Source organism: Mustela erminea, chromosome 2 (assembly GCF_009829155.1).
Source record: "Mustela erminea isolate mMusErm1 chromosome 2, mMusErm1.Pri, whole genome shotgun sequence".
Taxonomy (NCBI): Eukaryota; Metazoa; Chordata; class Mammalia; order Carnivora; family Mustelidae; genus Mustela; species Mustela erminea.
In genome coordinates this window covers 13042450-13054746 of record NC_045615.1, presented here as the reverse complement: position 1 = coordinate 13054746, position 12297 = coordinate 13042450, and the positions used below count along the sequence as shown (strand labels likewise).

The 12297-nt window shown below is 35.9% G+C and overlaps 1 protein-coding gene and 1 long non-coding RNA gene across 3 annotated transcripts in view; both read right to left on the bottom strand.

Moving 5' to 3' along the window:
- XKR6 (XK related 6) overlaps positions 1–12297 on the bottom strand; it is a 299312-nt gene that overhangs the window by 201964 nt on the left and 85051 nt on the right. The gene's annotated exons all lie outside the window — the stretch shown is intronic.
- LOC116584245 lies at positions 3910–11636 on the bottom strand. Of its 2 annotated transcripts, none has more exons than XR_004283110.1 (3): positions 10099–11636; positions 7813–7925; positions 3910–5837 (listed from the first exon to the last, which is right to left on the bottom strand). It is a non-coding gene; the product is annotated as an uncharacterized LOC116584245 (long non-coding RNA). The 2 variants fall into 2 exon arrangements; XR_004283111.1 differs by lacking the exon at positions 10099–11636 and adding an exon at positions 9175–10092.

Sequence of the window (12297 nt, the reverse complement as noted above, 5' to 3'; positions counted from 1 at the left end):
TGAAAAAATTATCTGCAAAGTAGTATAAATGATTTCCTTATAGTTTGTGTTGTAGTGGATCCTTGCATTATTTGAGGTTTCAGTTTATCTTCACATAAAACTACTGAATATCTGTATGAGAGATTTCCAGAATGAGTTCTTGGTCAACCGTTGGTTGAAACAGGATGATACTAGCTGTCCTTTTAACTACTACTTTCTGTTAAATTAATTTCAACACCCAGTGTGGGGCTTGAACTCATGGCCCTAAGATCAAGAGTCACATGCTCTACCGACTGAGACAGCCAGGCACCCCTTCAATGCTACCTTAATTAGGCATTTTAAGACCGTAAGTCCCACTATACAGCAATGCTGAAGTAATCATCTAAACCTGCCAAACGGTTCTTTGGCACATTAATCAGTATCCTGTGAACTATGCATTGCAGGATAAACAACTGGGACCTTAGTACGTTAATCCTGCACATTTCCAAGAACCAGCAGCACACAGCCTTTTGATTTCACAAGCCGATAAATTTTTTAAAAATATCTTTAGAGAACTAATTTGACATGGCAAGCTTTTTATTTTACCAAGGGTAAGCAGTAGAGGGAATGACATAAACGTTTAAAAGGACAGTTTTTTAAACTGAGGAAAAAAAAATACCTGTGAAGTCCCTAGCCTGTCCTTGTTTTTCTTTTTTCTAATTTGCCTCTGCTTGGCACCCAGCTTCTACTGGTCATTCAGGAACTGTGGGGATAGACTTCTAGTAGCAAGCTTCCTTGACCTTGGATTCAGGTGCACAGAGCACAGCTCACACACACCCCCACCCCATCACTACTGATGCCAGATGGGTGTCTCTCTCTTCTCTTCAAATGACACAGCCCACCCCTATCCCATTGCCCCCAGACTCACTACCATTGTTAACTTTAATAGCGAAAGGTTGCAAACCACTAATTCAGACCCTCATTTACAGATCCTTTTGTTCATTTCTTCTCCTTTAACTTGACCGTATTTAATAAAATTTAATTACTAAAAGCTCCTTCAGGGTACAAAGCTACTTTATTTGGACAAAGTTTGCTACATACACAGAAAAACTCAATATGCATTTCCAGCCAGCCCAATCCCAAGCACGTGGTAATTACAGCCAAAGCTTCAGAAACTTACTGAGAGACACAGATCCCGTTCACAGTAGTTTTACATGTGGAAAACAAGTATTCTAAGAATACTTGCACATTACATGAAAAGTAAAAATATTATATACTTAAAAATTTTACTCAAAAAATACTTTCAAACTATTAGGTTTTAAATACGGAGACCACTTAAGTTTAATATTTATTAGAGCAAGAATCAGAAAATTATTACACACAGTATATACCCTTTTACAGAAAACATATTTGCACATTTCTGAAAGCTACTTGTAAAAATTTTACTTGTAAAAGTTTTTTTGAGTAATATCACATTTTGTACATCATGGTAATCTGATAATGCTTTTAAGGGGTACTTATTATTATTATTTTTTTTTAAAGTAAGACAAACCAGGATAGTCAATGTGGGTTCATGGTTAACCTGAAATTTGGCCTATTTTTTGACAAATCTTGTTTTCAACATCCAATGGACATGACAACTTTCTCTGCACATGATCTGCTTTGACTAGAGTCCAGTGGAGGGCACAAGGATCTCTTTACCCCATTATTATGACCCCAGGAACCAGCAAGCTTACATAGAGGTCAGTTGTGGTTCTCCCTGTGCCTAAGGCACCATGAAGTCTACTCCTGGCCTCAGAGAATCAGGTGGTGCAGAGAAAGAGGGGACTGCCCTACCCAGCAGAGGGCCCAGCACAGGGCAGAGATACAAAGGAGACTACCATTAACATCGCAGCTAAAAGACTGTATTTTAAATACAGTGCTGTGAATCTATATAGGCAGACCTTACACAGCCCAGATCCCCAAGTCTAGATCTGTTTTATTTCTACATCAGGACATGCAGGAAGGGAGATGGAAATGAAAGGACACATGTGGACTCTTACAGTAAGGCAACTGCCAACCTCCCATCATAGCCAGAATGAAACAGGACAATGGGAAGAAAGAAGACTGAAATGGTGTGGTTTCAATGCTACCTTGACCTAACCAAGGGGCTAAAACTGGGCCATATTTAGAGGAGCTGAAAAGGAAATGTAACACAATTACCTGGAAGGGATAAGTGAGACAGATCTAACAGGATGTTGGAATCCTGTATACTCCATGTTTTCCTCACATTTAAGCCAACAGTGCCAAAAAAGATGGACAGAAAATAATTATCAGGGCACAGATAGCTAAGGCTCCTTTCTCAGGGGATATGAAGGGCACATGGGAGACAGATGTTGTAAAAGCCCCAAACACTGTATGACACGAGGAAATTTATAAACACCTTCAAGTCCAAAATACATGATGTTTAACTTTGAGTCAAGTGCAGTGACCCAGGTTCCCTCCAACAGTGTGAGTAGTCAAGAGCAGACTGTTCTGACAGAAATGTTCTTAGAGGCCAGGGTGTGTTTTCTTATATTAAAGATACGTTTTATGAGGTGGTTTTCTCTCTATATAGGTCCAGTTTTTACACAGTCAAATTGTTTCATGTACAAAAGCAACACAGTCTAAGATCTTTCCAGAGTGTGCTGGGTTGTCAATCTGATGATGCTCTTCCATCTCTTTACTCAGTCCCCAAATTAGTTTCTTCGGATTTCTTGATTTTTCAAGGTTGATCTTCTCAGCGAAGCTGTATTTTGCAGGAAGAGTCCCAATGAACAACATAACAAGCAGGGGATCTGAGATTCCAAAATGAAGATTAGAGCCACTCAAATAGAATTTTCTGTTAAAACACATTTCTAATAAGATAAATTAAATATATCCATTCTGTGTCAAAATATGAATGGAAGACAGTTTTGTCTAATCTTATAAATGGTTTAATAAGGTTCAGAAACAATCATACATTCAGGAACTTGAAAGAAGTTAAGAATGAATTATCTGGGAATCTCAACGCTTTTCCTAAAAACGTGTTATAAATTTCAGAGTCACAAAAGTAACAGAATCCCAAGTTCCCAGTTATTATGTTAATTTGAAGTACACATTTTACATCATTAACGTGACATCCTAATACATGAGGAGAAAGTCACACTTGGGTAGAAAACCTTTAAAATAATTAGAGATCTTAAAAGAAATATGCTCATTTTAAAGACAAAACATTAATATTCAACTTCCTATAGAATAAATGCCCCATACCAGCAGGAAGCAGGTACCAGCTCGGAGGCTGTGCCACACCTTCGTGCCTCAGGCTCTATATTTACCACTGTACTTGTGGGGCAGCTCTTTGCGGACCATGTTCACTCCATTATATTACAAAGCTCTGGACTTGTGACTTCAGTTCAATGTGTAAGGCAGTAAGTGTCCTTCAAGATTTGAAGCTCCCTTCAAAGGCAACAGAGAACCCCTGACTGAAAGTGACAATAAACTGAGAGCAAGGTCAGAAGAAAAATGAAGATGATCTTTTAGATCAGGGCTTCCTGACCTCTTCCTGACCTGACAATCAAGGCAGTCTCTCTACCCTCAGAAATTGCAGTCTTGTTGGAGAAAGCATCCATAGTTACCTTCGGATTTTCAAAAGGGGGTTGAAAAGTACCAAAATACAAAGAACCACTAGGTTCTAGGGTCACCTTCTCTGGGGTTCCCTACGTACTTTCTGTACCCAAACTTACGAAGATCTGTGTTCCTCCCCAGGGGTAAACAGAGTTAGATTTCTAAACTTTCACAATGATGTGCCAGACTGTGGAGCACAGTGACCCAAGAAGGTATACATTTCCCCACTAAAATTCTGTTACAGTACAACTAAGGACAACAAGTTTTACCTAGAAGTTTCTAGAAAGCAACCATCAAATACTGATTATATTCATGCCATTAATTCTCTATTATGCTCCGTATTCTACATTACTTTCTAAAGTTATACAATAGGACAAAAGATCCATTTTTTATTATATTTTCTCTAAGACTGAAGATACTTATCTTGAATTATGTTCATCTTTGAGCTGCATACCCATTTATAACCCACTAAAATAAAAATCAAACTCATTGTTAGGAAGTACATTAATATTTCCCCAGATCACCTGTCACTAGCCTTAAACTACTACCACTTGCTAGTATGAACTGCTCAACTGACTATCAGAATGCCTGCTGTCCCAGGATTTCATATACTGCCTCCTCATCTCCAGGAACTTCACTTCCTTCCCTTAATGCACTTAGGTCAGCTGTGTGAGAGTTTATTCCCCACGCCCACCACCGTTTTTTTTTCTTGGGCTCTTACATTTTTCCCTTTCTTGGGTCTCTTTCCTTTGTACTCCAAGTGTTCAGAATCTAAAAAGGTTTTTAAAATATTCATTCCAGTAGAGACCAAGTTTTTCCCTGCCTGTCTAATTCCTTCTGGGTATATCAAATGCCGAGTCCTAGTCAATACTGTGGCTAGAATTGGCTAAGAGGAAACACCTCTATTGACAAAAGTATCACAGAAGGAGAGTATTTTAAAAGCTAGTTGTAATGGGAAAGTAGCAAATAGGCAACACACATTTAAATTAAAATGTAACTCGATTTTTAAAAATCTAATGTTTTCATTGTGCCATCTATTATATATATATATCAGTCAAATCCTCTTAAAGCAAAGCAAAGGGGTGGAGGGTGCTACAGTCTATCTTATTTAGCTTCTAGAAGCCTTCTAATAGAAACAGTATGAAAACTCTGATCATACAAAAACTTCCACATTTTTGGATAATCTACCAATGATAAAACTTGCTACCACTCAGTCTCTATAGCTTCGTGAATTCTCTTCAGCCTTTCCCTATGATCCTTTTTCAAGCTGTTCTAAACACATTCTTAAAAAGCAAGCCTTCCCGGGTTTTGGTCAAAGGGATAGGGAGGCTGTTGTATTTGACTATGAAAATAACTGCTCCATGATGTTCTTCAAATCTCTTCATCTGAGCAGTCAACGACAGACTCACCCAAGGACTATCTGACTCTCCTATCAAATAACAAGTTCTCCAGCTATCCTCTGGGCAACCATACGCTAGTTCACATTCTGGGTCTACATGAAAGTGAGCCTATGGTTTTAAAATAGTGTGTTCAGGTACTTGGAATAGAGCTAACTTTCAAATTTTTAAGGGGAAATATTCCTTCTTGGAGATGCAAGTTTTGTTTTTTCTCCTTTCCATTTATACTGTCTATCTCTTAGCCGTCTTACTTTCCACTAATTCATGCACCCAACAACAGCAAGAGAGGGAGGAGGGGAAACGGAAGAGCCTTTCTCCTCTCCATTAGCACTTCTGTCCTACATAATAATATCCAATTTGGAAATCAGCAGCATCTGGTCACAAGTGTATTTGGGTATAACAGACTATTCCGAGGTCATTTCCAGGCTGAAATTCTGTAATTACTACCTCTAGGATTGTCACTTGATCTCTTCCTGATCAATAATTACCTCTGATCTAAGTAAGCTACATGGCAAGGTAGATAGAAAGGAAAAGGAGCTGACCAAATCAGCATGGGAGGATTACATAAACTGGGAAAACATGGGGTCCATAAAAACCCCCAAATATTCAAAATGTAACTGTCTCCAGGGAATGACACTAATACTGAAAGATGAGAATCTGAGGCATGAATGTCAACTTAGAAACACAAAATTAGAATACCTATTCTTTTTTATATTCTTTTTTATTAAATCTACTGATTCACCTAGTAAGTCATTATATACACAAAACAATAATTTCCAGAGTTCCTAAATATTTCCAACATATTCAACTTAGGGATCCAAGATTCTGAACATGCCATCACCAAAAAAAATTGCAAACCTAAAAAACAAAAAGGAAAAAAAATTAAACAATGTCAAAAGGAAAAAACGTTTTTAGAAAAGGTCAATATTTACTTTTATAACTTTCAAAACAACATTTTTAAGCTAATGTTTCTTTCTCATCTTACAGTTATAAGCTCTTAAGTCTAACATTAAAGTTTTGCTTAGAAACAAGGAAGTTTACTTATTAAAAAATATTAAACTATACTCATACATATCACCTATTTAATATTTACTGGCTCTAAATATCTTCACATTTACAATTTCAGGCTTTGAAGTGGCATTAGTTCTAGATTTTCTTTCTAAAAGCTATCATTATGGTGACAGACATTCAGATGCATAAATAAAATTAATGACTTCACTCTTATATAACACATGCCTTCAGAAACCACATTTTTAGCCAATTAATAGTGGTTAAAGTCTTTGTACTTCTATCCCATTGACTTTCAGCACATGAAATAGAAAAGATGACCTTCAAAGTTCTTCTAACCTCAAAAAGGGTCAATTTAGATAGGCTTTATTTGGAAAAAAAAAAAATTATTTGGTAAACATAAGAAAGGAAAATTTCAAAAAATAAAAATCAGTACCTGTTTCTCATTAAATCATTAATACAAAAAAGTGAACTATATGAACAATTCTTCTACCATAGGCTTAAAAATGATGCTTTATAGATTATCCTATTTAATTTTTCCATAGAAAAGCAAGAGTTCAAAGTTCACATATCGGAAGAATAAAACAACACATGAGCAGATATGGGAAACAAAGAAATGATCTGTTGTGTACTATTTCTCTTTAGAACATAGCCAGACTGACTTATTTAAGTATAAACTGAGATCACAGATATAAAATCATTACACTCCAGTCAATCTAGTGCCTGGATTTACATGGCATATGAATAAGTCTATCATCACAGAAAGCCATGTATACAAACAAAATACATTTTAAAAATGTAAGTCACTCTTGACATTGGAGAAAATACTATTTGTAGAGAAATAAGGGAATGCAGAACTAGAGCAACAACTGAGCGCCCCTGGAGGAAAACAGGAAAATAAGTGTGACTTTTAAAAAATATTCTGTAGAATCTGCCCTCCGTCTCATCCTCTGGTTGGGATGACAATTTCATTTTCTTGGCATGCCATCAATTAAACAAATGTGTAATTTAGGCTAAATATAAGTAAACTGTGATACTATTTTTGCTATGAACACTGTTACATGTAGTATAAGAAAGATCAAATAACCACTTACTCTGAAAAGATGGCTCAGTATAAAACCTGAACTTGAGCAAAGAACCTATTGGACTTCTATTCCCAGGGGGAATTAAGCCTAGTAACTGCCTTTCTAAGCCCTGTTATATCATTATTTTAACAGGACATGGTCCACTGGAATAAACTTAATAAACAGCAGCACGCTCCCAAAGAAAGTTTTACTGTAATAAAGACAAACAGTGCTCTTCTCCTCAATTGTAAAACAGATTTTGAACTAAGTTACCTGCGATAATTAAAGCAGAGTTAACGGACACTACTAACATTCTTCATAGAACTTTACTTCTTAAAAAGAAAAACAAAAAAGCATCCATAAGACATAAAAATTTTTTATGACAGCAAAAGCACAGAACCCTTACTTTCTGGTCTGAAAAGCTTGGTATTCAGTCCCTTTTAAGAGCAAACCCTATTCGTTTTCAAAGGAAATCAATTATTTCAATCTGCAAATTCCTAATGGCTTAGGTGTTTCCACATAAATATTCTGTCACTAGTTAAACATCTAAGAAGTTTAAACAACTCTAAAAGGCTTAATTAGTATGTCGATTTACACAACTCTTTACATTTGAACCAGTTTAGTTAGACTATATCAGCATGTTTTTAAATACTTTTTGTTCACAACTTAAGATTTTTTTTTCTTAAAGAGGAAGGAATGGGATAAGAGAACAGACATGGAAAAACATGAAGGCCTCTCTTTCTCTTAGGTTTTGCCATTACCATTCTGTTTGAAGTGGTTTCAGGACGAGGCGATCGCACACCTTCTAGTCAGAAATCAGATGGCCTCAAAACAACCTCATCTCAGTCTTAGGCCTCATGTCTTTCGCTTAGAGCTAAAAATAAAAATACATGTGAATGAACAAATGATCATGGAATGAAATCTCTAACATGACACTAAAATATATAAAATATCAGAAGCCATTTTTATCACAGAAAAATGAAAGGTACACATTTCCATCCAGAGCATCACAATCCTAATCAGAATGATTCTTAGCCCACCAGCTGCCCGGAGTAATAGTGACAATGATAATTTAATACCAAGGTGATTCTACAGAGCCACACTAGGATTTTATCCATCTCCTGAGGTTCTGAAATGTCCTTTTTTTAATGATGTTAAATATAAAGATATCATTAATGAAGCTAATGACACTAGACAGCAACTTAGCTCTCTTTATGCAAATAAACGAAGACAAGCAAAGGAAGTGTCGCCCTGAACCAGAACAATGGGCTAGCCCTAGAAATATATGTTTCTGGAAATTCTGAATTCTAACAGCCATGCTGGTAGTACATGAAAAGTAACTTGTTTCTACAATCAAAATGAGGCATTCACTCATTTCACAAGTACTGAATGTTTCTAAGCGCTGGAAGCCAAATGCTGAAGAGAAGAACAGGGTTCTGGACCTCAACAAGTGGTAGACTCGTTTTCTATTTGTCTCAAGTCTGGGCTATCATGTTAAGGAGACAGAAAATAAGGATTGCTATGTTTCCATGAGAGGGAGGAGGGCAGTATATATTATATGACAAGAGAATAAGACTGCAGGATTTAAACAAAATCCACTGAGAAGCCTAAATCTTACGCTGCAAATGATGTCCAGCCATTATTTGGTCTCTGTAGTGTGAAGCTTATATTTCCAAAATCCTCATTAATCCTGAAAATTAATTCTCCTCCATTTGGAGAGCACTGGTGGTTTCAAGCCCAAATATAAATGTCTCACACTATTTCGCAAGGTTAAATCAGCCAAGCACCTTCAAAAATCACTTAATGTAAGAGTCCTTCATTCAACAGAAGCTGTAATTTAAAATTCAGAAATTCTGTTTGCTGCCCAAGTTACACTCAAGAATCGGCCCTAACTATAGTGTAATAAAGACAAATAGCCTATGAGCTTTTTTTTACACCATTCATATACTTCCATTATATAAAATTACTAAATTATCACTAGAATCTATACCAACAACATTACTGTTTAACGCTTTGCCTTTCTCTGCTGGTTCTATGTATACCAATGAAAGGCTTTAATTTTGTGGGAACACAGTACATTACCAAAAAACATCAAAATGAATCAATTTAAGCTCGATGTTCACCTTAAATTGACAGTAGTAAACACATTTCCTGAGATCGCTTATCTTCTGTAATTTTTCATGTGAAGTCCACTTACGTTTAATATCTAGACAAATGTAACAGAATTAAATGGTCTGACTCTGAAGTTTATAGGTTTTAGAGCCATTCTTTAAAGTAGTAACTTGTAATTTACACTTAAATATTTAGAATAAAGAAAAGAATTGTTTTGAGTTTTACCTAGGTTTAAGGTTATGGTTTGCATCAAGTGAAAATACTTTTAAATCTATAAGCTTTTGGAATTTCATTTCCCACTAAGGCTCATAAAAATGATTCTAATAGTTTTATATTCTAGTAGATTCAAATTTTAATCAAGGAAAACTGGACGCTGTTCTTACTTATAAGCAGTCACTCCTCCTTCCTTTACTGTACATGTCATAGGTCCCTGCTTCTTTCAGTTTCAATAAATTTCAGAGAAAACATAACTAATTGATAGATATACTTTTTCTACACGGTGCCTCGAACATTGACTTATCTGTAAATCCCAAATGTGTCCCACAGCAACACAAAGAACCTATCCTTTGGTCCACAACTCCTCTCAACTCATGTTTGCTCCCATTCTTTGGCAAAAATGGAAAGTAACAAGAGATTTCATCTGCCTCTCCAAAACTTGGATCTTTCCTTTAGTAACTTTTATCTCCTTTCCTTTTTGCTTCAATCATAGTCTGTTTTGTTTTACAAGTTTCAGTCCTATCACTTCCCTGAACCAATGGACCCAGGCGGGAGAAATGCAACAACAAACACCGTGCCACTCTCCTTTTCCCAACCTTCACTACTCCCACTCTGATCAAGGACTTTAATGATAAAGTAATGACATTTAATACTCAGAAGACATGTTCTATGGCTTACTAAGAAAAATACCCTTATACTCAGTCTTAATTTATACTAACCATAAAACTCCACTTGTCTCATCAGGAATAACATAGTGGTCTCTCCTTTAAGAAGATCAATGAATTCCAGTAAGTTAGTTACAACTGTCAACAAATCACAGAACCGAATTTCTATAAAAATGTCTATTATTTTAAGAATATCCAATGTGAAATACATTCTGATTCAAATAATTTCCTTAGTTTAGACTGTTTTTGTTTTTTAACAAAAAGGGTTACATGATATACCAGGAGCAAACCTGCAACCTGATTATTATGGTCTCTTCTTAGAAGTTTACTTTTTGATTCTAGTACTTTACACATTCTAAGATCTCCCTTCTGACACATACACATCTCATCTCCTAATCTAAGCAAAAACCGTATGCATGCTTTTTTTCCTCTGATCATAGCTGTTTCTTCCTTGTAGTGTTTAGCTGTAGGAGCAGCATTAATTTACATGGAAATTCTATAATAAATATTACATGCACAGTTTTTCCAATACAATTCCATACTGTTTTACCTAAATGGTACTGTAAACACAAAATATTTATCAGTCAGAAAACCTTAAATCTCAAATTTGAGGAATCTATGGGAAGAAGAGAGTGCTCAAAAAGTGGTGTTTAGACCACAGCTAGCCATTTGGAAAACTTAAGGCTGGCTCTCTACGTTCATTCATTAAGCCAAAACAAACTCCAGATATACCACATTTAAAGTTTAAATATAAAACTATAAAATTACTTAAAGAAAATATGAATAAAATTTTTAAATTAATTTTTAAGTATAGGAAGGCCTTCAATCATGACATAAAACCTAGTAGCCAAAAAACAAACAACCCAAACAAAACAAAACTACAATTGTTTTTTAGAAAAGCAAAAACCAAATCAAACAAAAAAACAAGTATAAGCAAAAAATAAACATAAGCTGGGGAAAATATCTGCAGTAAAAATTTAATATGCACAGAATTTTTATAAACTGCTAAGAAAAAGATAGCCACTGGAAAACGGGTGATGATTATTCACTGGGAAGTAAAAATAACTTGAAAATATATAAAAGTATCTTTAAACTCGTTCAAAATGTACGAAATGCAAATCAAAATGAGATGCTAACAATGGGTAATGATTAAATTCAAGAGTGTGGGAAATAGGGCACTCAAATATACCACTGGGAGAGGTATAAACTGGTATTAAAGTTTTGAAGAATGACAATATCTACTAAATTTAAAAACCTACATGCTTTGACCCAGAAATTTGACTTCTAGGGCTAGATCCTTCAGATTGCTTTTCACAGGTGAATAAAAGTATCTGTATAGATAGATTATTCATTTACAAAAAAATGAAAGAAAAAAATCTGGAAAACAATCGCAATGTCTGTCCAGTGTCCTCAAGTCCAAAAGGAAGCTGGCTCAAGAAGATATTATATCTCATGCAACTATAGAAAGGTGTCCTAGATATACTATTAAATGCATAAATGACATGTTTGAATAGACATATGTCATTCTTTCCAAAACAGTATTTTTTTTTCAAAAATAGGCTTTTTTTTTTTTTAAAGGAATGCCAAGACAGGTGAGAAAGAAAGGAAGAAATGAGGGGCGTGGAAGGAACAAATGAGGGGCGCCTGGGAAGCTCAGCTGGTTAAACAGCCAACCGGCCCACTCTTTATTTCAGCTCAGGTCATGATCTCAGGGTCCTGGGATGGAGCCCCGTGTCGGGCTCCACATTCCCCAGAGAGTCTGCTTAAGGATTCTCTCTCTCCTTCCCTCTCTGCCCCCCCAACCAGCATACACATACACACTCTCTTTCTCTCTCTCCCTCCCTCAAATAAATCTTTAAAAAAAGAAAGAAAGAAGAAAGGAAGAAATGAAATCTGTGAAAAGCTACCCAAGCAACTGTTAAAACATGAGAACCGGGGAGGAAGGACTTTTTACTTCCCACTTTATAACTTCTATAGTATGTAATTTTTGTAACACAAGTAATTATTCTACAATTAAAATGTTTTTCAAGGATGCTTTGCTATTTCAGCATTTTAAACTCTATGCATTGATTTCTCAAAATGGAAAGAGATTTACATTCTAGAGTCAGATCTCACCAGCCACCTGGTGAGTGTGAGGACTCGTTTGGGGCCAAGACCACAGAGACATTCACTCAGCTTTCACCCCTGAAATTAACTGTCAATACACTTGGGGGACTGTGCTTCTCAAACTTGGCCACCACTTGCTTCTTCTAA